We start from the raw sequence: 24,681 nt of genomic DNA on the forward strand, positions 1-24,681 counted from the left end.
GTAATATTGAGGTATGCTGTTTTCTCATTTGTTCAATACACTTGCTCCACCTTGGAGATAAGATGATTGATTTGCCCCTTATGAACAGATGCTCAGAGCCATGGGTAGTGTTGAAAGGTCCTGCTGTCCTGGTCTCAGGCCCTGCTATGGTGGATTCAATCATGCAGTTGACCTCTATCACACTCCTGCTGCCCGCTGAGCATATCTAGAAACATTCTGACAAAACACTGGATGGTACGCTCATCTCAGCATTCAACAGCTAGGGTTATTTTCACACTGGGTTCGTTTGTTTCCACCAGAGTTCAGTTGTTCCCCATTTCACGAATCCCGCTGCTCTGCTGTCACTGTTGTTTACTGCTGTGGTTAGCTTGCACATGAGAACAACTGAGGGCATTTTATCTGTCACATTTTATTGCTAACAATTAGTCACTAATGATGTCATGGCAATTCATAAGTTTAAGACAAAATTGGCGGCATTCATAACACCAAGTATTTTGGCAAATCACCTCTGGATTTGGATTAAACTTGTTTTGATCTTGTAGAAGAAAAGGGATGTTGGGCTGTAGCATAATATTCCATGTTATTACTCAATACATGGCCATATGAGTATGAAGTGAAAAACGATTATAAGGTCCCTGAGAGGTGTTTGTTAAGTCGTCCCCTGAGAAGAGGACATCCAAGGTTATGTCACCATATGGACACTGTCAGTGTCCACAGTGCCAGGGATGTCATGTTGACATGTGGACTTGGGAAGAGCGGAAGGGTTCACAGCTTAACATATGAGATACTTCCACACACTCACCACAGTGTGGAAACAGACACCACCCGTGCTATGCTTGTTTAAGTCAACACTGCCGGCGTATTCTTTGAACAATCTGGGCCATTTGATTCTCATTTGAATAAAATTTAAATTGAAGGCACAGAGCACACAACCTGCTTGGCAGAAGAAGCTACCGTTGTGTATTCTCATGCACACATGTGGGAAAACGTGGGATGGGTGAGGATTGCAGAGCGTTGCATACCTTACTGAACAAACAGCAGCATCTTGGTGCTGCTTCAACCCCCCCTCCAATCTAACTCTCCTCCATATTTATGCATTCACGTCAGTCCCAAAGACACATGACAACTCAAACATGACTCTCACTCCTGACAACAGTGCTGTGTAAAATGAAGTGAGTCTTACCTAGTGTGGAATCGTTGGTCACATCTGTAAGCAGGCAATTGGGGAAAAGAGGGAGAGGGAGGGGGGGGTGCAGGGAGAGAGAAAAGAAACGTCAGCAAATTACAATGTACAGCAAGCTAAACTTCAATGCAGGCTGAGACTGTCACTGGCTCCCCTGAAAAATGATGGTGTCCCAGCATTGTACAGACTGGGGGTTAAGAATAGTCCCTGTCAAGAGGGGGACATCATTTATTAATCGAGGGACATGAAACGTCTGAGATAGTCTCCCCTGAGGATCCAAAGTTTGCACAACCTGCATTAATATTTGTCAGTGTTTCAAGATTTTGAGGGTGGATGCAGAGAAGATGTAAGCAGAAACCTAATCTATTACTGACAAGCCTTTGCCTGTTTCTTTTGCATTTGTGTAATATAACCACTGAACAAACAAATGTGCTCACACAAACATACTGTAAACCAAGGTGTTCCCCTCTCTCCATATGTCTCTGAGGTAATTTAGTAGCCCTCAGATACCTTTCGCCCCATGTGTTTCGACCTTTGCTACATTTCCCCAAGCTTGTTAGCTTGACAGCCCACGTCCAGGGTTCCAACAGCATAATAAAATGGCAGTCCCGCACTCCCCACAAAGTCCTTAGGGTGGCCCTGGCACAAACAATGAACCAGTGTGCTGGAAAAAAAAACCCAACATTTAGCCACATCTTCACTGTGTCACGACTACCTGACATTCATATCTCCAAAGATTTATAGAGAGGGATATTGTAAGACCTGCGCTCTCCCCCACTTTGTTGTACCAACTCTCTAGCAGGCTGAGAAATATATACTGGATTTCCATTACAGCATGCCTTTTTTTTTTTTACATTGAAAGTGGTCCCTCTACGAATGTACTCTTCTAAACTACAGTTTTGCTTTCTTGTAAATGTGCAATAAAACAAGGAAATGGAGTGAACTGACAATAACTGGGTGTAGTGTGAGGGAAATAGTAGATTCAGGACTAATTCTGAGTTGCCATTGCTTACAGTGCAGTCTAGTTGTGTTGCTAAGCAGAATTTGCCAGTAATATGATTTATCACCGATGATGTCTGTCACTCCCTGCATTCATTTAAATTTTTGGTGTGCATGCAACAAATCCCCAAGGGGATCAGCGACAGGGGGGGGGTGCGATTACAATATCTGTTTTGCACGTGAGAACAAATCTATTTTCAGGGAGAAGGGGAGAAGACTGGGGTTCAATCTCTGGGACGCTCATTACCATTCTGTCTGACACACATTCACACTCGCTGCTACTGTTGTTGCTAAACAGAGAGCTCAGCTGAGGACCTTGAAGCTTCATGCCGGGAAAATTGGACCCAGGGGAGGGGGTGGCAGGGACTGATGTCAGACTTCAAGAGCCACTAGAAGCACCTGGGGTTTCAATGACATTAGCATCAGTGTTGTTTGGTAGAGAGAGAGTGAGAGACCAAGACACTTGAAGGGGTGGCATCGAAAGACAACAATGAAAATAGAAAGGAAAGGAATGGGATGTGGCAAAATTTTAATGTGATACATTCTGGCTTAGATCGCAAATACCAGAGAATCATGAGGGATGTAAAATTAAGACTGGGAAAAAAATAATTTTATTCCAAATTCTACTATGTCTTGCTGAGGAAACCATTCATACCAAAAAAGAAAGGTGAATAACTCAAAGTTCAACACTCTGAACCATTCCATATTTCATCTAATCTCATTTTGTGTTTTTAATAGAGGGATTTTTTGCAGTGCAGTGAAGATTATTGATTTTTCCTGAGTCCTGCAGTGTAAATTTGGAAGCCTGGCCAATCAAAACCAGTGGAGGTAGCGTGGGCCTAAGTGGATTAGACTAGCAGGGATGGTGGAGGGGGAATCTAGAGGGAGAAACCAAAGCTCTGGTGGCTTCAATAAACCCACTCTGTGAACCGGGAAAAAGATGGAAGACGGAGCCACTTTTTTCACCCTCTCTCACCCTCCTGTTTTAAGCAGATAAGCTGCTTCCAGGGTCTTAGTTATGCTGTGTAGAACCCACAACACGAAATGGAAACTTTTGACAAGGCAAAGAAAAGCTGAGAGGTCTGCTCCTCATGTTGTCTTTTCTCTATTGACAAGAGGGATTTGGGGATGTTTGGAGTGGTCAGTCCTGGGGGGCATTACAAAAAGCCTCTGTGACACAACATAGTGAGCATGTCACTTCTCACACATGGGTTTTAGTGAAGGCATGGACTCAATTTTGTAAACTTTTCCTTTGACTAGGCATTGCACTAAGGCAGAAATGGCTTTGCCTTGGTGAGTAACTGGCAGCCACACCATGAATCCTTTGACTTTTTCCTCCAGATTTAAGAGGTTTCTTTCTTGTATGTGTTCTGAGAGACAGCTTTATTAGGAAGTTTTTCCTTGATAATGCTATAGCTCCCTATCACATCTCTGGTTGGGTGGCAAAGCACAGTGGAATGAAATTATACAATAATGTAAATTTCCCTATTGTGGGACTAATAAAGGATTATCTTATCTTATAAATTTCACAAACAACCTTTACAACATCAAAAAGAGCTAAAAAAAAAAAAAAAAAAAAAAAATGATTGTTAACATGCTAGTCACACTGTACTGGGCTGAATAAGTAGGGATTTTTACAGATGCAAAAACTAAATTGTCATGTAACTGTCTGCAGCTGATCTCGTTAAATGTATCAACACATTTGGTATGTACACAGTGTCTTTTCACCATAAAGACATTAATGTGCAAAGAAAAACATGGCAACAGCAGTTACACTTTGTCCAGAAATTTGGATTAAACTTAAAGAGACATCATCTGCCCTTGGTCGGATATTTGGGGTGCTGTATATTCAGTCATTAGAGACTTTGCAGCTCTTGGACAAGGACATCAGTTTCCTCGAGGGAGATTCTTTTTGACACAGCTGGCCTCATTCATCACATAACAGTCATTGCACCACGACGGGTGCAGCACTGCATTTTAAGGGAATCAGAGGACCTGCTTTTGTTTGGTCACTGACAGCCGATCACGACCACACCTTCAAACTTCAATTTAAGCCCCTCTGCTCTGCTGCTGTAGTCTTTTACTCAAATATGTCATCTCTATGCCACCAACACTGTGACAGGGCTAGAAGCCTTTTAAGCTGGTACAGTACAATGTTGGGGTCAGTGTCTGATAATGATGCTCATAATTTGCAGGTTTCTATGCAGTGATCACAAATCATGCATTATCACTCTAACAACTGTTTTACAATGTGAGTCTGATCGGGTTGTTAATCATTACAAGTGGCTCAATTATTCTTCGCCAGTCACTGGAAATTCTGTTAAAACCTTTCTTGCCCACATTCTGTTTTAGACTACTCTTACCCACCCCTTCAATTTGCAACTCCTCAGAGATGGAGAACTGAAGGTGATCAGTGCAGCAGCAAATTCAGCTCTGAGGTCAGTTAAGGGAAAAGAGAAAACTCTATTATTATGGATTCGATAAGTATCTCAAGTATCTCTTATCTGTTCTTTTTCATTCTAAACATCTCATTCCCTCATTATCTACAAGTATCTTTTTGTGAGCCCCTTCTTTTCTGTTTTAATAGGAAAATGTACTGTAGAATGTGACATTTATTCAGAGTGTTATCCTAAGCATGCATATTTCAATGTGCTATTAAACACTTGTTTTATAAGGGCACTTACAGCCCATATACAGTATACTGGTATTTAATACCTTGTAAATGTTTGAATTGAAGTATAGCAGCCTTTTCCCCTACAAACATAACAACAAGCAATTGCAGGCTAATGTATCCTTTTAGGCAAAAGATGCCATTGTCTCTGCTACATTATCTTATGTAATGTAATGGAGGGGGGTGTCAGTTTGGTAAATGATAGCAGCCTACATTCAAGATGGTGCAAGATGAAAACAATCACAGCTACTCTCAACACTGCTTTTGCCAGCTATCCTCTTTCCTCTAGTTCTACATTACGGATTGGTTTTAGTTAATCAGTGGATCAGCCATGTCTTTTGGAATTGCTAGCTCTTTGTTCCTCAGTGGCATGTTGAAACGTGTGCATGCACATACACACAGAGAAAGAGAGAGCAAGAGTTCTTTCCCTGAAACTGCTGCAGGACTGAGTGGCTGCTAATTGGAAATCAAAAGCAATGGAGCTGGAAGGCAGCCGAGAAGGAACAGTGGAACCTCCAGCGCCTGTTGTCGGTCAATTTAGACCATGACAAAAAAGACCCTGTTCCTTGTGTCACCATTTAACCTATTCACCAGTGTGGAATAGGAGCAGCTGTTTTTTTACAGTACCACATAATGGGACAAAATGGCTCTGGCTGGCCAAGCTCCAGCTAGCTGCAAAAAGGCCTCAATGCAGAGAGAAAAGGGAGAAAGTGTGAAGCAGACATTGCAGAAGAGAGAACAGTGCTGCCATGTTATCGATGATACTGAGAGAGCTTGCACCCTTCCATCTGAGCTGATATAAACATTACTTCTTTTTTTTCAGTTACAACAAAGAATTAGAGAAGCGCTGACAGAGGCTACAGATGGCCTGGGCTCACACAGACTGCAGAAGTATCTAGAAGTTTACACAAGTCAGACAAGAAGCCAGATCGGCTCCAAAACTAAGGCTGTTCTTCGAGGGGGAAAAAATTGCTCACTTGTTTTTAATCTCCTTTCAAGGCGAGGTGTGAATAAGTACTTTGTGAGTGACAGCACGATGAGCGCAGTTACAGAAACTCCAAACTTCATCAGGCGGTTGTCAGACTCAGCGCTGTCCGGTTTAAAGGCCGCTCAGGCATGACAGTAAGGGAGTGAGGTATGCTTATGTTAGCACTGCAGCAGATGTTCTGTTCTTGCTGCAGCTGTCTCCTGTTTGAAAACAGAAGCGCTGTGCCATCGCTCTGTATATCTCAATCCCCCGATCTTCAATACTCTCTTTTCATTTTTTTCCCCCCTCAGGTCAAACTCAAGTCAAATTAGATGATGACAGACAAGCTAATGACTAAATGACTTTACAAATACAGCCATTTAGAATTTTTGTACGCTTTTTGCTGAAGTGATTGCAAGTTTAAACATATCCGCATGTTATTGAAAGGAAACAGAGATTGTATTTTATACCCTACTACCATCTGCCATGCTATAAGAGAGCGAGTAGCAAAAAAAAAAAAAAAAAAAATTAAATGGAAGAACAGAGCTAAATCAAATGCAGCCATGGTCTGATGTATGTTCCCATGGGCCTTGCCCACCCTCTTGTGTTTAAAAAAAAACACTGAGGGGATTTAAAGGACTCTTTCAAATGCAGCTTTTTTAAAGAATTCTGCCTGGCAGACCTTGATGAGTGATCAGAAGTTGGGGAGATCAGAGACCTGTGGGCTCTGTGCTGAGTTCTGACCCTGAGTTCAGCTACGTAGAGGTGGGATAAAGACTCTCTTGCCTGAGGAGAAGTAGACGGAAGGATAGAATAGAAAGGAAGAAATAAAAAAGAGGGAGAGGCAATAGCCTTGATGCCTCTAGCGGTGCAGCACTGGCTTGTGGCTTCATATCAGCCACTTGTGAAGACAGGGGGGAAACCCTACAGGCAGTCGTATGTTGACTGGCGTGATCAAGGCCAGCTAAAAGAGGCCTGGATCGGAGTGGTTCCTCCAGGCTCTGATGTGAGTAGGAGAAGCAAAAACAGAGCTTTAATGATGTTTGACACCTCACTCTCAACTCACAAATCAGGTTCCTAAACACTGGCCTCGTGCAACAAGAAAACCATTAACACAGGCCACGAGGACATGCTTAACAATTGACTGCGTTTCCAACTGAAAATCATCAGGTCCAAGATCACAGTCATTTATGGTCTCATTGCTCCGTAAACGCTCACACTGAATGTTTAAAAAGCCCATACAAAGGAGTCTTTTAAATCTCTGACTCAAATAGATAATTAGACATAATGAGTAAACAATGTGGCCGCAAGATGCAAGCGTGCTTATTGCTTTTTAATTGTGTTTCCCTCTGTGCGCCTGAGCTAGTTCTGAGAGCCCGGGTACCTGTGTGCGTTGGCCCATGCGAGGCCAGGTGCAGTCATTACCACGGGACAGATGGATCAGCAGAAGTGGTGCTCGTTTTACTTGCAAGGCAACACGGTGGCTGCCATATGTAGGCTCATCATTAAAATTGACCTTTGACCTTCCAGCGGGTGTCTGTCACTCTAATGGAGTTAATTAAGAGTGTCCACCAGTGTGTAGGATGTGGTATTTTCCCTCTGTTTGTGGATGTTATTGGTTTGTGAAGAAGGTAATACTGGTCTGTGCGTGAGTGTGCAGTATTTATATCTATGCTGTATGCATTGCATGTGTATTAGAGAAAGTGGACGCCTGTGCCTTCATATGTGCCATTGTGCGCATGCGTGTGACTCCAGTGTCAGACGTGTTTAAGTTTGGGAGCTCCTTTTAATATTGCCAATGCAGCTCCTTTGAAAATTCATTAAAGTGTTTCGACCCCTCTGCCATCTGTGCGAGTGAGAGGGAGAGAAGCGTGCGAGTGAAGCAGCTGGGGAGAGCGGGAAGATGAAAATTCTGACATGGGCAAAAGCATGCGGGCAAGCCCCTGGACACAGAATGAAGAGCCACTGATATGCCAGCTTTGAACTGCTATTTATTTATTCCTAGACCTTATCTGAAGGTTGGATTCAAATTTAGATTCAGAAATAAAGACGGGGCTGGGATCACATAAAATTTGAAAGACAAATGGCAAGTGTTACGTAACTGTGACGCTAATAAAAGAAAAAAAAAAAAAACAATCCCTTAGAGGTCTAATTAAAAATGCTACACACATTGCTTAGTGTCAAGCTAAAATGTAATTAACTCCACAATTACATACCATATATTACCAGAGAACAGTGCTGCCTGATTATACTAATAAATCTCTGCTGTTGACGTGAATTGCACATGCAAATAAATGTAGCCAAGCCGGATCATCATCTTATACTGGAGTTTAATGATTTAACACACATTTGGAGCCTTTATGTCTCCATGTACAACACATAGCCAGATTTAAGCTTCAATTTAATTCACCAGGACAACTCTTTATCTGTGTGACTCCCTCACAACTACCAACAATCACCGCAGTAAGGCACTTGATTAGCATTGTTGCTGCCACTCTTTGTCAGGCTATCTTCAGCTACTGTCATCTTCATGCCAGTTACTTCTAACAATAAAGCAGTATCAGTTGCAGTGTTTATGCCCTGTAATCACTTTCTCCTACACCTGATCTCCTCTTCATAAACTCACCGCACCAACATTATTGCTGTTATAGTCGGAAATATGGAGCTATGTATTATGCATTAACGATGATCTCCCGGAGGGAAGGCACACACACTTTGATGCCAAGACACACACACACACTCATACACTATCATAGACGAAAGTCTGTAGGTATACTGTAAATGCAGGCACGAATGCGCACACGTTGCACACACTTCCTTACTTTGTCTTTTCCTCACACCTACACACACACACACACACACTTCAACATATGCCTCAAAGCATTGGGGTGTAAAAGAGGCTGCCTGCACTTTGCCTTGTCTCTCCTTCTCTGACACTAATCAACACCTCTTCTGCTATTAAAAATTCCTCTCCATGCCTTTTGATCTGCTAACTATCTCATTTACATGACTGGCGCTCAGCTACCAGGCCGGGTGTTGGGGAAGTGTGACGAGGTAAGGTGGGGCATGGAGGAGGGGTTGATGGGGGTGAGAAAAAAGAAAGGAGGGGAGGGAAAATAGTTCAGAAAGGAGAAGATGGCTGCTTGAGGAGCAAAGAATCATGCATGAATATATGTTTGAGTGGTTTAAGGGTTTTGCATTTTAGCAATAATCGAACATCTTTTGGCAGAAACCATCAATATTTTCATGTGTATGTGTGATGGGCTAAAAATAACACAGCTAAAATCAGTAAGATTTCAAGCTGGTGGGGAAAACACAAGAACCTTTGCCTCCTCTTTCCTCCACCTTTCCTCTCCTCTACATACTCTTCCCTCCTCTCTTTCTCCTCTTGGCTGACTTTGTGTAGCGCTGTGGGGCTTCCAGTGAGCCTGAGCCTCTTTGGCAAGAACTGTGAGCCTGGATGGCATTGAAGAGGCTGGGATGATGCATTCAGACGATGGGTGTAGTTGGGCGGGAACACTGGGGCGAAGAGAGAGAGGTTGTCGATGAACGAGAAAGAGCGAGGGAGAAAGATAGGGAAGTTGTGGGAACCATTGTAGGTGGTTTCAATCATTCTGATGCCATCTGTTCCACTCCATTTTTCGCACTGACAGTGGATATTTTCCCTGGTGAGATGAGCTGAGTCTGTGTGCGGGTGTGTGTACGACAATGAGAGATAGTGAAGGACAGAGCAGTATGGGCACAGAGCACAATACATTTATCTTTCACGAGCATACTGTACTTCTCAACTGTGTAAATCAGTCTGATTGTATGTGCTGATGCTGCAACTAATGATTATTTCAGTACTGATTGATTTGTTGATTATTATCTGTTCATCGTTATTTTTTAATGATCAAACAATTAGTGATCAAGTTCACAAAATGTCAGAAAAAAGTGAACAATTTTTTATTCTCTGTTCACTCGGCTATGTAGCCAATATTAGCAATAACACCTGTTTAGTTATAGAGAGCTTCAGTCGTCATTGCCTTTCCAAGATAAGAGGTTACAATACATCCTCAAGGCAGTGGTATTTCTTCATCCTCTTGTGTTGGACTGAGGGCAAAGGGGATGCCACAGTAAATCACCAAGGCAAAGTTGTATTACAAGAGAAGCCAGGGCTAGCTGGTTAGCATGCTAAGTTCAGTAGAAGAAAAGAAGTGATTCAGCTAAAAGCAAAACATTGGCATTTCTTTCCTACACTGGAGACAGTTCTTGGTAAGTAAAGGAAGGAAGTTTGATGCTGAATTCAACATGCAACGTGTTTCCTAGACTAGAATGGAAACAGCTGTTAATGCTAATATTGGCTTTGTGGCAATAGCAGGAATTTATAGTATCTTTAAAGTGACTAAAAATCCAACAAGATTAAGAGACTGCTGCAACTATAGTGACTCTGTCAGGCTGTACACACACATTCTAATGACAACATGCTAACACACTCACGTTGACAATGCTATCACGCCATAATTTAGCATAAAGTTTATCATATTCATCATCTTAGTTTAGTTTGTAAACCACCTTTTTTTTTTTGCATTTTACCATAACAATTTATTCTAAGTTGTTAAAATGTATTTACTTATGTGTTTATGTGTATGCAAGCTATGTCTGCCCAGTCCCCTCTCTGCTCCGGAGATGCAGTGCACCTGGTGTCATCTCTCTGGCTGGGTGCTGGTACCTACATCCTCTGGGCATTTAACTCACGTTACCTCTCTGCTTAAACATGCATGAAGTTATTACAGTACTCCCCTCCACCTCCCAGCGCTGCCTATCTCTCTTTCATTTGGTCTTTAAACTGGATCTATCTCTGTCGCTTTCTGTCTTTGTGTCTTTATGAGCTCAGACTAACTTTTTTCCTCTCCTCCTACTCCTCCTCCTCCTCTTTCCCCCCTTCATTACCTATCCTGCATCACTAATGTGTTTCTTTCTCTATATACATCTCTGTTTCTCCCTCCTGGATAAAAGCTGGCACTGGAAACCCCTCTTCATGTCACCCTGGTTGCTTATATAAAAACCCAACTCTTCAAGATAAAAGGCTACTGAAAATAATACTGGCATTAGGGTTTCCTATTTCACAGCGTTTCAGTTCTTAGGGGTCAGTGAATCTGCGTGATGTGGAATATTGAATATGAAGATGGGGAAGCGCCATAGTGTTTTTTCAGCATGTTTGCTCAGTAAACGCAGTGTTATTGGATCTACAAGGCGGCTATAGTGGTTCAGGGAAAAGGCCACCATCAGCTTATAGTGCACCTCAAAAGAAATTGGGGGGAAAAGTGGAGCAAAATTCAGGGGATTGTAAAGACAGAATTGTGCCGAATAAGATAATAGACTGCAGAGGAACGCCACTCGAAAACAGAATGCTGACATAACACTGGAGATATTTATGAAAAACATGAATATATGAATAGAGACATAGCTTTGTGTATTTTATTACTGACATCATATTGATATCTGACGGCGCTAGATGATTGTTAAGGGGATCACTGAAGTTATTAAAATTCGTTCTGAGTGGAACATGAGCAATTTTACACGATTTCATGTCAATCCATCCAGTAATTGTTGAAATGTTTCACTGAAAACAACAAATATCAACCTCATGGTGGCACTAAAGGAAAAGTCAGACTGACATAACACAGCAACCATTGCAGGGCAATTTAAGTACATGTAGAAATATTTGATGGGATAAGTTCACATTTTTGACCTGCTGATGGCACTAGATGAAAATTCAGGGGCTCGCCAAAGTCATTACTATTCATCCTCTGGCAATCATGGATATTTGTTCCAAATTCAATGGCAGTCCCTCCAGTATTTGTTGACACATTTCACGAAAAACAAATGTTAACCTCATGGTGGCACTTGAGGAAAGTTCATGAAAGTCTGCAAAATTTAGATACATCATACTGGCCCAAGCCCTGGACTGACCAGTTGAAATATTGTTGATGCCGTCCCCAGAGCCTTGTTGCTAATGTGGTTAAAAATCTACCTAAAGATAAGCCAGTTGCTATTATGTTAATAATTAAATCCATTACTAATCAAACAATGAGTCAGTCATAGATTCTATTCTTATTTGTAAAATCTAACCAAGCAGCCAACATTGGTATTGATAGTCACAATACTCCAACCTCCCAACATGCTGCACTTTCAGCAACCAGGAAGGTAAACAATAAGGCTACTTAAGGCTTGGAAGTAGTCTGCTGGGAACCAATCCCACCTAATAGTCTAATTAAAGCCATTGATTGCTTATATAAGCACACATAAGCAGTGGACATTCCCCACTAACAACCACCCACAGGACTAGCAATTAGCACAAATTCTGAGGTATACTTAACTCAGCCACGGTTTCTCCCACCTCATTTGTTGAGCAGTGGTGTTCTTTTTCATGAACACATTTTGTTTGTGTGACCTTTCCATGTTGTTCCTATTGCGCTGTATGTACTGTCACTCTCCTGTGACTGTCACTATCACCCCTGAGCATCTGTGTTCAATCAGCATTCAAATCTCCGACCATTCTTTTTTTTTTTTCAACATGCACATTGGTTCAGATGATTTTGGAGGACTAGCTGGGATACTGGGCTTTGCTGGATACCTTTGTGAGAGCTGTCTGGATTTGATGGCCCCCAGTGAGATCCATTGTCAAGATCACAAAAAGTCAGACATTTTACCTCTTCAGGCTCTCTGAGGCATGATTTTATGTCCTGCTGTTTGTGAGTTGTGACTCTTGAACTTACTGAAGGGGAACCATATTTAATGAATACTGCTTCTCCCAAGAAGATGAATAGGTTTCTTTCAAGTGAATTATGCGATATAAATATAGTATGCTCCAACAAAGGACAGTACCTGTCTTGTGGCAATACTTTTTTTTCATACAATGCAAGTTCTGTCTTTTAGAGTGGATAGCAACATATGAGGGCTGTTTACTTAAGATAAAACAATCATGTTTTGGTACATTTTATTTGATTTTTATCTACTTAGACAATTGAAAAATAAAGAGAGAGTAAGAACTGCTAAGGCCCAAGAGGAAAACAATATTATCCAGTCATAATCCAGTGAGGTTACACATGGCATAAGAGCGAGGGGACTTAACCAGTCTGCTATCTCAGTGGACAGAAGGGCAGATTTATTTGAATGATGCGGCAAATGGATCCTCACAGCCTGAGTTAAGTGCTAACGATAAGGAAACACAGGTTAAGCCTCTGCACAAATAATAATAAAAAGAGGGAATATAAATTGTGAATTTGATCACAGACAATGAAATTTAGTGACAGAGGTCAAAAGGATTGTTTTGGCACAACGTGGGATGACAGCGCTGTCATGAAAATTCATTGGTGAGGACACAACTGGTTTTCACAGTGCTTTGAGTGCAGAATAAAAAAAAAGCTGGATGATTTATAATACAAAAAGAAATATTTCAAGAACACTGAATAAGGATGAAAGAGGAACAAGAAGTGCCTGACATTTTTTCCAAGGTTACACAGAGCTACGGTATATTCAGAGACCACAGGATATACATTAGTTTAGTTTGGACATGCTGGATAAAAGATAAAATCCTTCAGAAAATTGAAGGGAGATATTGTGATAGCTGTCCATGCCTTAGAAAACCTTTATTTGTGACTGCTGCATACATCCCAGTTGTCAGACATAATGTACCACCTGACCCCCTGTTATAAAATTGCACCACAATAGCCACAGTGTGTGCCTAAATTCAACTCGAGTAAACAGGCAAGAACCCATCTCTGTGCCTGCCACACAAAAGAGCCATACCCGAGCAAACATGCGTTACAATACACTATTGATTTAAACTAATTATGCATAAAAGTCCCTGTTAGGTACATAGTATCACCTGCTGCGCATCACATAATGCGTCATTTGGCAGCTGCCATTACTTTCAGCTGGCCTGTGAGCAGGTTGAACACTGAATGCGGTTAGATTTTTGCAAAATGTTTCCTACTGTAGACCAACAGTGGGCCTACACAATGCCTAATCACTTGTGTGCACCATATGAGAGAGAGGAGGGAGGTTTGTATATACTGGCAGAGAAAAGACCTGTATTATGGCTGAGCTGGGCACTAAGCTGCGTCCAGGTGTTCGCCTCTTTCCAGGTGGCCATGTAATACTCTTGCCGACCCAGATCATGGCAATCATGGAGCTGGCAGGGATGGCTCACTGCCGACACCAGTGTAGTGCCCGGGTAATATGCCAAGTTGGCAGCGACATGCCTGAAAAGCAGGCGGGCAAACAGGCAGAGAGTCTCTAACACTCCTGGAGTGGAAAGATGGTAGAGAACCTTTCATTTTCTTTTCAGAATTCATGAAAATGGCATAGTCTGCTACAAGGCCTGTCTGATTTCTTTGACTCAGTGTCACGAGTAGTGAGCTCTGTGCTCTGTGTATCAGATGATACATGTTTTATGTATCATCTTATGGCCTGTGCCGTGTCTCAGTCTTTGTGCATCATTTCAATTCTTCATTCTTTTTTTCCATTTTGTTGTTGGATTCTTGTTTTTCAGTGACCCACAACTCAGCCTCTTACAACCGTGTCTTCTGTCAAGGATTTTCAACGTGCTATATCATGTTCCTTCAAAAATCCTCTGCCAGAGAGATGATCTTTATTAGCTCAGGAAGCCAGAGTTATGTGCAGCTCAACTCTGGCCTGTAGTATCTGGGCACTGTGAGCTCCACAGTGTAAGTAGCTTGGCTGGCAGGCAGCCACAGACAAGCGCGGTGTTTCTGCATGCCATCCTCTCATTTGACTGCATGGTAATTACCGTCTCAATGCGGTAAGAAAAAGCAGCTTTTGGTAGAAGGATTGAGAGAGAAAAGGGAAAAATGTGAGGGTGTGTGGCTTAGCAGCTTAATGAACATGTCAGATGTATTTAAACAAATGGATTACCACATCTGTACAGGCTCGGCTGGATCGTGCTTGCTCCAAAACACTGTCTGTAGTGGCAGGGTGAATGAGAAAAACATGTACTGGAGATACCCAGATATGCTGCAAATGGTAGTAGGGAATATAAATTATAGTATATGTCATCCTACTATCCTGTTCTTAAGAAGGTGCACATTTAATATTCCATACATTTGAATTAAAACCAAAGAAAAAGACAAAGCTTCCATGACTCTGTTAAACAAAATATCTAATTGTCAAGGTAACTGAGACTTTTCATCTAAAAGCATTTAATTTCTAGCCATAACTGTGTTCCCAGATTCAGTTTCTTGAAGCTTTTTGTCCTGACTTTACCTCTGTGCTCGCCAGAGCTGTCAATACATTGACCAAATGAATAATAGATGTTATTTTGTGGTATCCTTGTGCCAGGCCGTTTTCTCAGCCTAAGATGCTCACATGCCTGTGAAATCTGGAAAATGTGCTTTGGCAGAAAAGCAGACCAGAAAAGCTGACAAATATGACCATAACATGTTCCTGTGTCATATTGAGAGCTTCTTATCATCACCTAACCATTGCTTAGAGGGCAGACTTCTCCAGTCACTAATCATTTGACCTTTCCTACCAGTCAGAATTGATGCAGATAGGAAAAGCTTGCCTTGCAAGCTACACGGTTTAACATGGAAATAACTCTTAAACATCCAGAGTTATTTCCATTTGTGATGCAATGTGCAAGGTGTAGATAACTTAAGAGTTATATCAGCACACTTGACACTCGCGCATGAACCTTGCTTAGGCCGTAGGCATGTGTCTCGAGCTTTGTTTGTAGCCTCAAGCGATGTTTGTAAAGACACATTATTGCCAGTTGGCTGTCATAAAATAATCCCTTCTCTGCTAGTTAGGAAATGGTGTAAACTCTACAGACTAGCATTTTGTGGAGGGCTAAAGGGCCACTTGGAAAAAGATGTTTTTTCTTTTTTTTTTCTTGGTGAGTTCTTCATGTTGACTTTTTTATCTTTGTTGAAGTGAGAGCTGCTGTTTGACTGCATGACTTCAAACTTTTCTTTCACCACTGATGTTTGAACTACAAAAGACAGTGCTGAATCAAAAATGTGAGCTGAAATGAACTTTAAAATTACATCAAGTATATTGTTAGTTCAGACTATCATGGAGTAAGCTGGCCCATAATAATAATTCATTTTTACATCCTGCTCTTAATCGTGTCCAGCACTGACATCTGTACTCACTTGTTGTGTGGTTTACCGTGCAACTCTTTGCCATGATTCTAACGGACGTGACTCACTTGTGTTAGATGCATTAGAGCAAGATGGTCCTGACTAATCAATGCATCATGGAGCGGTGGAGTGGTGGAGTGCCAATTCAGTGCACAGGGGATGGTACCCTTTATCCAGAAAAGATAGCCCAATTAAACTGACCAATTGGAATTGAGTGAGCCTGGTTGTCTACCTGTTGTGGAGGTTAGAAAATGCCACTTCTACTCATTGCTCATTCCGGACGATACAAGACCCATTATTCTTGCAGTCATTACTAAGCAAAATGTCAATAGCTTATTAGAGAGAGAGAGAGACACGGTTAGAGAGATGGATGGAGGACAGAGGGAACAAGAGGGGAAGGAGAGAGGAAAAAAGGAAAGGAGGTACCATGAGTAGAAACCAGGATATAGGCTTTTTTACTTAAAAAGAACAAAACAAGCTTTCATGCAGGGTCAAGAGTTTCAGCATACACGTGACAACAATGGATGCTCACTTCAATGTTTGTGCTGTCATTTGTTTTTAATGGGTTGATAATGCGCAAACACCCACACCCTCTTTCTGAGCTTCTTCCACCTTCATCTCTCTCTCTAACTAACTCGGGCATTCAACTGAGAAGCTGTCAGAGTCTCATGAAATATCTTTCCCGAGTCAAGTTGCATGAACATTAAGCAACATCACGTACTGCAGAGTGAAATGACTGACTCTGCTCGCTCCGCTGTGTCTCTCTTTTCTTTCGTCTCCTCTTTCGCCCTCCCTCTTTCCTTTCACTCTCACACTTGTGCTCCTCTGTCTGTTTCTCTCTCAGCATTGTACAAATGTTTCTCTTGTCTAAGGAACCATTCCATATGTTTGCAATCACTGGCTCCCTTGCCTGCACAGATCATTTAGCAGGCTCCCTCATACATTTCAATTAGACCCACCTAGCGCAGCCACAGACATGGGAAAGCAATATTGATTTCCTGATATCCTGTGCGTGGGTCGGACCAAATTAACGCTTGTACTGGGGAATATGATAGATCCATAACAATTCACTTGTGTTTGTTACCATATGTGTGATATGCTGGGCTTGTTAGTATACAGAGAAACGTCAAATATTTAACTAATTAAAAGCCATATGCATGACAGCTGTCCCTAGTGCATTCCAAGTATGGGTAAGTGACATGACTTAATAATTACATGATGTAGAGGTAAAAGCATAGTTCTGCCTTCCAAAGACTGCTTTACAAGCGTTCCTACCAAAATAAAATGAACTAAAATAAAACCCTATTTTGCTTGAGTGGCAAAAGAAGAGTGAAAGATGCCTGCAAAGACTTGGCAGGGTGTCTCAATGTTTCAGAGTAATGTAGGCATTTACCAAACGTTGCCTGCATCCTAAAATGTACTTATTATTCAATTACTACCAGCTTTTAGAGATAGGCTGGCTGAAGTGTGGCTGCTGAGGGTGTGGGGGAGCAGCCGCTGCCTGGTTGCTGTCAGTCACTCTCTGCCACCTCATCCATTCTCTTGACACTCTGCTGGGGCTTGAGAGAGAGCGATCAGTCAAAGTTCAGGAGACAGGGACGCCACATCAAAAAGCTAATGAGACTTGGGAATCTTGGGACACTGGGTGCAGTTGAATTCTGCATCATCTTTAACTCAAAATGGGTGTAGAGACTAATATCTGGAAAGACAAAATGTACGAATTGTTCAAGGTTGTTGGAAGTTGCTTATCTGTATTTCTGTGTTTTAGTAGCTTATCAGACTATTTGTGCATTGTACACTGGTGAAAATATTAAACTATTTTTGTACTTTTTGTACAAAATTACTACATTGATTTAATATCAGATACTTTTCAGATTAAGAGTTAACATTCAAAATACATGATCAATAAACTACCCAACAGCATATGAAGTAGTTAGAATTAGCTCCACATTGACCTGCTACAAGATTTAAATGCTGCTTACGTGTTAACATATCAGTCATAATCATATAATAATACAACAAGAAATAGATGCCTCTGCATAAAGAGCACACTTACTTTTAACATTTTAAGAAGAACAAACAAAATTCCCTCAATAAAAATCCCTGCTACCCAAAACTGAGTATTGGCTGACCCATTTACTGCAGCCAGCCATTACTATTACCAACATATATTCTAATTCATTTTAATGTCTCCAATATCTAAAGACATCCCACCCAGACTACCCTCTAGGTTTCATCACATAAAAGCCTGGCTGAGCTCCATGTACTCACTATGCATGCAGATAATATCAAATAAAATATCAGTGAGCATAATATATTGAACATAAGATTCATAATTCCCTACAGTATGTTTCCATTTTCAGGAAACTACAAACTACTCAATAAATACAGTAAATTCTTTTAGGAGGAGATCTCATTCATTGTCCTATTTCCACTCTGTTACTTAGTAACTCAAATGATCAGTCCATAAAGGTTCAATAGGGATGATTTAGAGTTACTCACGGGCATTTAATTCTGATATGGAGGCCATCTGCGGCTAATGTTGACTAATTGTTCGAGTCAGTTCGATGCCGTGGCTTTGCCCTCTTATAAAGATACATGTCCAGCCTTGTGGTTTATCGCTATCCATGGGCTGGGTCTAGGGGAGGGGTGGGGGAGCACACGTAAAGTCTGACATTTCTAGTAATTATCTTTATGAAGATGGGAGGCCTCTCAATTAGAGTGGCGCTTGATTAAAACTAATGGCTCTCCCTCCTGGGCTGGTGACAGGGACAGCATCAAGTTCCCCACTGTGGAACACTGCATGACCTCAAGAAAAAAAAGTGTGTGTGTTTTTTAACTCTATAAAGGCATAATTGTAATCAATGTGAGGACAAGGTGTAGATACAAATCTCTAGCATATGTGGAGTACTACAAATCTTAGGTGACATTATATCAGCATGGGATAAAATCTAAAGCATTATTGGTTTGATGGCAAAATCTTTTTTTAAGTATTAAATTAACTGTAAGGACATTATCATCTTTACCACAGCAATAATTCCAAGTTAATCTAAAAACTCTCCTTTCTCTATCTTTCACATATACACACAAGACACACTCACTTGGAGGTTATGTCGTGCCTCCCTGTGTAATGACAGTCTTAATGGAAAACAAAACTGGCTCTCTGGGGAGTGTGATGGTCAGGCTGGCCATTACAGAGTCACTCAATAGCAGCTGATTGACTCGCTCCCCTGCTCCGTTATAAGCCTGTTAAGCTGCTACTCAGCGTCAAAGCAGTGCTCTGGGCACTCTCAGTATCGCTGGTCCTTGCATTTATAGGCCGCTGGATAAAGTGCTTACCCTGATTTAGTAAAACTAAATAGTTGAAGACCTCATTTGTGATTGGTGGGGATATATATTCAATCAGAGAGGAGTGAGCACATCAACCTCAAGCAGCGGTGGGGAAACTCTGGCAGAGTTCAGATAGGGAGTCATCATTGTAAAAAGTGAGTACAAACTTAATATAAAGTTGGTGCCAATTGTCAGCATTGGTATTGCAGAGTTTTCCAGTTTGGACAGATTGTGAAAGCAACATGTCACATCATCCCACAGCATCCAGTGTGCTATCTGTCTACCTAATGCAGCATGATATTCATTTCCCAATTGATAGACGGTTATTGTTTAAGTTATTAAGTACATTTGCTCAAGTACTGTACTTAAGTACAAATTTGAGGTATTTGTATTGTACTTTACTTGTATTTTAAGATGTCTATGAGCTGTTAGCAGTTTTCATGAGAGACATTTTCACTTCTAAACTTCACAAATTAAAAAAAAGATTAGAGAAGTCCAAAAATGAAAACAGATTTGTGTAGCAAAACTTTTCCCCTCTGATTCATACCGCAGTTCTTTGATGTATGTATTCAACAGGCTGTTTAAAAAGGCATTTAGAATGACTTTGTGATGCTAACTGAAGCATCATAAGCTGTAAATCCCTATCACATGGAGGTTTGGGAACTGTAGAATCTTGCATTAGCTGAAGTCATTGCCATGTCCCTGGAACCATCTCAAAGATGAGTGCTTTGTCATGTGATGCATCATCTTGCCGGAAGTACAGCATTTGACCATGGAGGGATGCACCTTGTCCACTATGATGCTTATGTATAGGGTGGCTTTACAATGATCCTCAGTCTGTATGGAAGGGCCTAATATGTGTCAAGGAAACCCTTGCACCGCTACACTATCTTGGATTAATGGATTGATTCCAAATTTGAACCTGTTTTGATGATCACATATGCCACTAGTCTGACTCACTTTGTGGTTCAACTGAGAAATGTTACGTTACACTGAGCTGAAGTTTGCATACTCGTTGCCTTACTGTTTAAATTCCCCTCTGATATATCTTAGTGACAAGTTCTTTTTGCCCCCAAAAATCTGCTGACTGCAAGTTTTTGTTTATCACATCATCCTCTGCAAACTGTAGACTACATAGTGTGTGAATATCCCAGCTGTTTCTGTTTTACTGGAATGACCTTGTCAGGGCATCAAAAATTGAATCATAATAAAAGTCAGTTAAGTTATGTATACTGACCATGCCAGTGTTTGTCTAAAAATACCTGTTTGTGTTAACAAGCTTATAGCTATTAAAATAGTTACTGAGTGTATATGCATGAATTATATGCACAGCAGAAAATGATCACCTACCACTGCAGACACACACACACCAATGCAAGAGTCTGTTCAAATGTGATTTAGTGAAAAGTAATAGCCCTAATGTGCACCCACTAAGATATAAACATGTTGGCACACACATCGAGAGACAAACCGGCACACACATTCTATCATCCCTTTCTCCATTTCCCCTGTTCCTCCTACCTCAGGGAATCTGATCACCTCCTGATGTGAGGCTTAGAAACAGTAATGCAATAGACAGTCAACTTATATTTCCCCAGTGAGACAGCCACAGCAAAAAAACTTCATATTCTTCAGCGACCACACAGCTGAGAGAGGAGATGGCTGCAGGACATCAAGGCGAAAGTCAAGGAGATTGATGGATGGATAGATAGATAAATGGATATATACATAGAGACATATATACATGCCATTTTTCAGTATTTCAGGTAGAAGTCACTACCAGATGCCATAGTAGGATGGTTCAATTCTAGGATTTAGGCAAGGCTAAAGATTGGGGGTGAAGGCTCTAAAGTAGAGGCAATCAATACCATGAACCTCCCTCACTTGCTGACTGTCGGGGTTAGCCCGACGGGCTGAACTGGCTAATGGCACCTAATCATATCAGTGGGAGGAAACTCTAACCACCGAGCTTGCCCTAAAATGGTGCATCCCATCAGTCTAGCAAGGAGAAAGTGAAAAAGAAAAAGTGAAAGAGGGCGAGACGTAGAGATAAGGAGGGAGAGAGATGGGGAGACAAGAAACTCTAGCTGAAGCACTTGTGAATAGATGAAACAGGCAGACAAACGTAGCGGCTGTGTTTACACGCACAGAGACAAGCAAACAAGGACACAGAGTCACAGATGTGACGCAGCCTACACAGTCCAGCAGTATTACACAGATAACCCGAGTGAGTGAATGAATGATCATAATTCATTGGGGTGTCTGTGACAATGCAGTGCCTTCTGGTGACCACGTGGAGGTCATTACACTAACTGTGAGAGAGTGCGTGAATAAATGAATGAGCAACCAAGTTTCTGAATCATGGAGCTGTTTTGCATTATTTCGGAGACAACATTCATTTGTTTTATCAGTTAGGCTTTATTTAACAGATGGCAGATGACAGAATATGCCACAAAATCACAATTAAACAGAAACAGAAAATCATAAGTAAAACCCCTATTCATTTGAAAAAAGATTTCATCATAGAAACTTAACCAATTAACCACTTTAAAACAGCCCAAGAGCTGTCTAAAACCATAAAAAAATAAAATAAGACCACACTAATATAAAAATCACTTAATGAGAGTCTAAAAAAATGCCCCAAAGCACCAGCAGTTGCACCTAGTTGCAAAAGGGTTTTAAGCACAGGGAGCAACTTAGATAAATTTTTGTAATGTACTTGGTATTAACATGTTTTTATTGAATAATATTATATGATTAATTGATTAGTCAATCAAAAGGAAATTAATCCGCAGCAATCTTTGATGACTGATTAAAGGATTGAGTCATTCATGACACAAAAATGTCAACATTTGCTGGTCTCAGCTTTGTGAGGATTTGCTGTCTTTTTGTTTTTCATCACTGAGAACTGAAGTTGATTGGGTTAAAAAAGCAATTTGAAGATGTTAACTTGGATCTAAGAATGGACTTTTTTTTTTACTATTTCTGACATTTTATAGAGGAACAATTAATGGAAATAATAATAATAGGAATTCATAGATCAAAATCCAAATAGTTATCGACTTCAGTCATGCTTTGAATCATATAGAGTATAGTGCAGAGAACATTGTAAAAACAGGTGAGTCCTTCCTTCACTTTGAGAGTCTGCTGAGTGGTTTCATTGGTTGAAGCCTCTCCAGCTATGGAGTTATTTGCACTCAATAACGTTGTCATTTCTGGATAGGCTCAAATTCAACAAAGACACACACACACACACACACACACACACAAAAAGAGTACATCCACACACTTGTAAGCTGTGTGGAAAACAGGCAAGAGGAAGATGCATGAATCACACAGAAAATGGATGTGAGTGTGCATGGAAAGACACAAAGACATTATGAATTTTTTTTTTTTTTTTTAAAACAGCAAATACACAAACAGCGCCCTCGCACAAACACAAACTGAAACAAGCATCTCAGTCCCTTCCCTGGACTGACGGCCACGACGAACAGAGAATAAAACTGATTCATAGCTGGGGAAGACACAGAAACCCAATAAAAGAGCTCACATTATCCAATGAAAAAACCCAGTGTGTGCACGCACATGAAAGCGTGCATGTGCGAGGTTCAACAAAGACTGGTAGTGAGAAGGAGAAGAGAGAAATGCCATCTGAGTGAGAAGCGTGGGAGGCAAGGTGTCACATAATACTTGAGGAAATGCATCGGCAACAAAGAGGAACCAGGTGTAATACACTCATGAATAAATATGCTGAGGGATGGAATTGATCATTAGTGCTGTCTGGGGGAGGTAAAAAAACAAGGATGAATAGAGGCCTTGCAATTTGATGAGTGATATCGAAGTATGGAAAGATCCTTGAGAGACGCTTTCTATTGTCAGTAATGACACTTTGCTCGTTTTTGCCTGTGCTGTCTAATTACTGCCTTTTCTTGCTCTATTTAAGTGCTTGCTACATTACTGTCTTAAAATATGAATTGTATTCAGATTCTTCTTGTGTATTGCTTTATATATCTCTTTTATTCTACTCTCTGCCTTAGATTTGTCAAGTCAGGAATTATGATGATGCAATCTGCAACGTGCAAAACATGAACCCTTTCTTTTGAGTGCACCAAGTGCACTTTGTTTCCTGCTGCACCAAAACTGAGCTGGACATAATGCTCCTGGGCTCTTGTCTTGTAGAAATGTGATGTAAGGCCAGGGAACAAAAGGTTGTCTTCACTGCCTCTGCTGAGGAGTGGAGCAGCACGGATCTTAATTGGTGCTCTGATCAGAGAGGGATCTGGGCCGAGGGACCCGCAGTTCCCAGCAGCACTGTCATCCTGGGAACGCTAGGGTGTTGCTTCTGTCTGTCTTGATTAACGACCTCTCCCTTTGACCCCTCCCACGGGTCCTAACAGGCACCTTGCCAGAGCGGGCGCAAGCACAAACACAACGTTGTGTACACTCACAACAGCGTGCAGACACACACTAACATACATGCTTGATGTTCACGTGCACATGCATACAGTCATGTGATGTAGCTGGGTTTAATGAGAAGGTTTTTGAAGAAGAAGCAGAGGCACAGCTGTAATTGATTCAAAAGGGAGGGCAGCTTTCTTAGCCATCGCTGACGGCCCACACGCAAACACATGCGCACTCTACTTTACATTCATCATCCTGCTATGGCTGCTCAAATAAAATATAGATGACCTGAAGTGCACCTGTTGTTAGGCATTTGTGGGAAAGTGAAACAGGCACTGCACTGCTTATTCCCCATGCAGCCTTATTTTGTCGTTGGTCAGCACCATTTCTGTGTTGCTGTTATTTAATCTCAGGCTCCAGTAATAAATCTGATTCCTTCACGCTGATGCTCCCTGCTTGTAGTTTGGGTGCTGGTGAGCACGAAGAAATACTACATGTGAATCGGGGAAAATCAGGGAGCTCTCTTTGGCGCATTCAAGGGACCCGCAATGGAACGTGAAAGGGGGTAATTGCAGGCGTCACATTGACTTCCAATCCATTTCCAGTCCTCATGGTATCCCGGAATTCTCTAGGGAATGTTAAAGTTTTATTTTTTCTCCTCCTTACTTTAAATTATACAACCCCTACACTGTATAATACATGCCTATCTATATCTACTGTATTTTTATCCCAGTGTGCAAGTGTGTATTTTGTGTATCTGGGTGTACAGCGATATAACCATGTGTGTTTCCATGTTGTGTTTGTGACTGCCACAAGGTTAACCTGAATCTACCCACACATACAGTAAGCCAGTATTGTAACTGTTGCAATCCCACAAGCTGCTTCACTGTTTTAAGATAGCATATGTCCTCTATTGTTTATACATGAGAGATGATAGCAAAATATTTGGAGAGACAGTGCTTCAGATTTGTTTTTATTTGTA

The 24,681-nt window shown here is 41.3% G+C and overlaps 1 protein-coding gene across 9 annotated transcripts in view; it reads right to left on the bottom strand.

The window, feature by feature from the left end:
• The window catches only part of LOC108892381 (protein tyrosine phosphatase receptor type D), a 344,319-nt gene that overhangs the window by 248,694 nt on the left and 70,944 nt on the right, over positions 1-24,681 (bottom strand). For all 9 annotated transcript variants that reach the window (XM_051076295.1, XM_051076293.1, XM_051076297.1 and 6 more), the window contains exon 4: positions 1,184-1,207. The gene's annotated coding sequence lies outside the window, so the exon portion shown is untranslated. The remainder of the gene's footprint in view (positions 1-1,183; positions 1,208-24,681) is intronic.

Source organism: Lates calcarifer, linkage group LG15 (assembly GCF_001640805.2).
Source record: "Lates calcarifer isolate ASB-BC8 linkage group LG15, TLL_Latcal_v3, whole genome shotgun sequence".
NCBI lineage: Eukaryota > Metazoa > Chordata > Actinopteri > Centropomidae > Lates > Lates calcarifer.